Here is a 4,511-nt window from a genome sequence, read left to right as displayed (position 1 = left end):
GATATTTAAGTGATTTCTAACCATTTAATGATCGTAATTAAAATTTGAATTACATCTACATGCAACGCCTAATCAAAACGGTTTGAAAAATCATATCTGTGTATTTATGTGCGAGTTAATTCCATGTGCAGTAAATTAGAAGGAATTTCAAACATATTGGTCTCACGACATGAACACATGCATACGTATGCATGGAGTGACATGGCATTTTAATTCAAAAAATATAAAAATGATTAGAAATACATGAAACCTTGGTTGATGTAATGTCATGTCACTAAGATGATGTGGTACATTTTTTTGGCATGTTTGACGAACGTTTGGACACACGCCCCTCACAAACCGGAGCAACTCGCTAGAAGGTTTGTGGTTCCGAGAGGAAACAATGCATGTTTGCTGACGGACGGGGGATAGCTTCCTCTTATGGCTTTCAATTTTTTTCGTATGTTTAACGTGTACTAATACAACTATCATGTGAAAATTTGGAAATTTTCAGGGGTCATTTGACCTTTTAAAGACATTTAAGTGATTTTCTAACCATTTAAAGACCGTAATTCAAATTTGAACTACATCTACATGCAACGCCTAACCAAAGCAGTTTGAAAAATCATATTTTTGTGTACTTGTGTGCGAGTTAAAAAATCATCAGACGATGTAAATATCTGGTGTTCAAAAAAGAATATGTAAAGATCTGGCAAGACAACCGGCCCCCACACGATTAACAGTCTATCTCGCGGCTCGAGGTTGGGTAGGTGAATGGTGGGGATCATTAATCAGACACGATTCTGCATTGGAAACCGTCAGCTATTATGTTCACACATGGATTTTGGCTATTATGTTCACACATGGATTTTGCTGCGGCAATCGTGTGTCATTCAAACTACAGTACTCATAAATTCCGGCGACCGGCGTTTGTACTGTCCCGGTCGATCTATATTCCGGCCACCAATAAATACTACCTTGCTCACATCATTCCGCCTGCATTCTCATCTACATCCTCCCCTCACTCGCTCGCCCCCTCTCTCTGTCTCAAATCTCTGCCATGGCGCCGCCGGTCTGCCCACGCGTCGACGAGGAGTTGCCGCCCCCCGAGGACGCTCACTCGATTAGCAGCGATGAGGAACCCTATGCGCTGCCTAACGAGGTTGCGCCGGACCACCCAACTTTGGATTGGTTTTGGGGCCAGTACAATATTTGTCTATGGAAATCGCTGCCGCCGGCTGAGAAAGCCAGGCAAGTGGCGTTCAAGAAGGAGATGGCAGAGGAGGAAGCCAGGTACCAGGCGGCCTGTGAAGCCCATGATGCCGCCTAGAAAAAGGAGGCGGCGGAGCTTTGGGGGCGGGCGCGTCATCGTGCCGAGGAGGTGTACGAAGACGGGTACTTCACGAGGAAGGTCATAGGCGCTGGGCGTCTCGTCGCTGCGTGGAGGTGGGCCGATAAGCTCCAGCGTGCCACCAACGAGGGGCTCCGGTGGGCGCCCAACGAAATGGCAAGATCGGCCGCGCGCGTCCTCCAGCAAGAGGCAGATCGGTACGTCAAGCGCTGCGAGGCGGAGGAGTCGGAGTACTGCCTCCGCACTGGGAAGACGCCGCGCACCAGGGAGCTGCTGGCGAGGGGCTGTCAGAATACTAGCCCCAGGAGGAATTATTAGTTTTAGTATTTATCATTTTCAATTTTATGCATTGTACCTAGTAGTTAGGTATCATCACGTATATGTGATGATATTATATATAGAGAGAGTAGCACTATTCTAATCCGATTAGAATTACTATTTGGATCATAACACGTCTATATAATGGCGACGGAGGTCCTCCCGAACTCTCGAGAAAAAAAATGAAAATCCCGTCCTCTCTCCCGCAACCTCCCTCCCTCCCCACGTTTCCCTCAACCTCCCACCGATCCAGCCGCCCTACCCTGCACCACCTCCTACCTCGCCCACCCCGCATCGCCTCCTACCTCGCGCACCGCGGCCGCTGTCGCCGCCCCACCCCGCGCCGCCTCCTACCTCGCCTACCCCGCGCGCTGCCGCCGCGTACTACCTCGCCCACCCCGCGTGCCGCCGTCGCCCTACCCTGCTCCGCCACCACGGGATCCCGGCCGGTCGGCTTCCCCCGAGCACCCCCGGCCCCCATGCGCGCTAGCCGCCACCCGACGCAAATCAGTCGCCACCCCAGCGCTCCCTTCCCCGTGCTATCCATCGATGCCGGCTGGCCGAGCGCCTCCGACAGGATGCGTCGCCACGGTCCAGTCACTGGGGGTCGCTCTCCCTGACTCACAGCTGAAGGAGACCGGCAGCTTCCTCGATGGAGCACTGCAGAAGGCCATCGAGCCTACAACCAGAACCAGGACGAGCCCCTCAATTTACTAGTTTCAATTTTTATTGCAATCGCAAACTCTGTTTGCCCCTTCCTTGATCCAATCTTTTTTTGTTGCTGCTCCACATCGCATGCACCTGCCAACGTGGCGCCCCCAACCCATGAACCTTCACCTGCTTGTTAACCTTCTCGCAAAGTCCACCTCGACCTTCCTGGGATCTGGCTCGCAGGGTGCACGCAGTCTCGTCCTAGCTTGCTGCAGCTGGGTGAACCTCCACCGGCCTGAAGATGCAAGAGGTAGCCTTTCTTGCTAATGCTACTGCTACGCTTTGTGCCAATGCTAGTTTTGTTTTTCTCCTAATGAAGTCGACGCCTTGATTTTGATGGATAAGCAAGAACAGAGGGAGATACAGAGCATGTGTAGTATATGGACTGCTCGCACGCGCTGCCACGGACTGCTCCGCCCAGCGCCCCCACACCCCGCGTGTCGCCTGCGTGCCACACCGTAGCCACCTCTCCCACACGTTGATGAAGAGGTAAGCGTCGTCTGTACTCCAGCTTCATAGTGACACACAAGGAGCAGCAGCTACTGCTAGCGAGTCTCGCTTCCTTCTCTCTGTATCTTGTGCCAAACCAAAAGGTGCACAAGACATGTTTGATGAAATGGCTAGCTGAAGATAGAACTGTTGTGTAATCGTGTTTCCCTTTGGTTTCATTTTCCCTTGTTCATGTTCTATTATTTGCCCAATTATTTACTGCACAAAATACCTCCATCCCAAGCACTTTTATCGTGGAGTGGGGAAAAGTTATAATTTTGCTATAAGCACTTTATAATTGGCTAGAAAATAGGAAAAGAAAAAGAGAAAAAACGAGATGTAGCAGTGCATTGAGACACAACATCTACTAGTGATTCTCTTTTGATTGAGATATTCCCAGCATTTCTTTGCCCAGGATGTGTTTGCGTTCATATATGTAAGGAAACTGTTGTAGCTAAGTGTTCACTTTGGTTTTCCTTTGCTTCACGTTGTGACGTACATAGTCTGATGTGCTTATATATTTTTCCTGAACTTATAAGTAGATGGTCCGCTGTATTCATCATCTTATAGTGCTTGTTGCCAGGTCTGTCTCTCTTTCCTCCCCTGCTCACCGTCCTGTGCGACAGTGGACGCGACTTCTTGAGGGAACAAAGCCCGTCCTCCCAGCACCGGCAGTCTCCCTGCACCCTGCAAAAAATTAAATAAATCGCAAGTTCAGAATCAAGAAACCATGAAGTTCAAAGACAACAAAGGTACTGCCCGATGTTGTTCGCCAACGATCTTTAGTTTCTTTAGCAGCCCGTACGCATTTTGCCAAAGCTAGTATGTTCGGAACCGTAAGTTGATAGCTGACCGGCAGGGACAACAATGTTGATGGTGATTGAAGAAGGATCCTGGAAATATTATTATTGGGACCGTAGGCAAGTTTTATGCACGGTGTGAGAGGATTCCAGGAATTGTTCTGAAGCGGTCGATGGCTTTCGAGAGATGCGATCATATCTCACAAGTTTCCAGGGGGTTGAAGATCATTTATATAAGATGGAAATGTCAAAGGTTCAGACGGCAGCACACTTAAAAATACTGGTGAAAAATCTGAACATGTGTAGTGCAATCATGGGAAAAACCTTGAATTTTTATCGCTCGACCTCTGCTGATCTCTCGTATAGTTTTTGTTATGTGTTCTTCATTGAGTGGTACAACTGAACATATCCACGGGAGATCCATGCTATGGTATAGATTTGTGAAATTACTTTGTACTGATTAGTATATTTCACTGTGGGTAATGGGCGCATGACTTCATGTGTTCACTATTTATTTTTTTCGCTTGATTTGTAGCCAAATTATTTATTAATATTGTGATTCAAGTGCCTCGTGCATGTATGTTACTAGCAAGAGGGCCTGTGCGTTGCAACGGGAGGAAAAATGTCACACGTTCTTATAGTCTATAAATGATGGTTTAGAGTTTGAGAATATGTAGTTGCGGCCGAAACAAAGTTGTTCTTAGATTTGTTCATGACATGCGTCTAATGGGGTGTTGTTATGGGTAAAAGAAAACGATAAAAACAAACATTATACATTTGCACACTACGGAGACATAAATGCATCGTGGGCGGTTAAGCGTAACCAATTTAGGGCATATTGAACATTATTCCTTCCAGCTCTT

At 47.8% G+C, this 4,511-nt stretch overlaps 1 long non-coding RNA gene across 2 annotated transcripts; it reads left to right on the top strand.

The window, feature by feature from the left end:
* The first annotated feature begins 1,830 nt into the window (after nt 1–1,830).
* LOC123128411 (uncharacterized) lies at nt 1,831–4,240 on the top strand. Of its 2 annotated transcripts, none has more exons than XR_006463107.1 (4): nt 1,831–2,609; nt 2,714–2,848; nt 3,432–3,600; nt 3,708–4,240. It is a non-coding gene; the product is annotated as an uncharacterized lncRNA (long non-coding RNA). The 2 variants fall into 2 exon arrangements; XR_006463106.1 differs by having other exon boundaries at nt 2,705–2,848.
* Nucleotides 4,241–4,511: the final 271 nt, after the last annotated feature.

The sequence above is a fragment of the Triticum aestivum genome, chromosome 6A (assembly GCF_018294505.1).
Source record: "Triticum aestivum cultivar Chinese Spring chromosome 6A, IWGSC CS RefSeq v2.1, whole genome shotgun sequence".
Taxonomy (NCBI): Eukaryota; Viridiplantae; Streptophyta; class Magnoliopsida; order Poales; family Poaceae; genus Triticum; species Triticum aestivum.
Note: the sequence above shows the minus strand (reverse complement) of the source record. Positions and strands in the feature narration are given on the sequence as shown.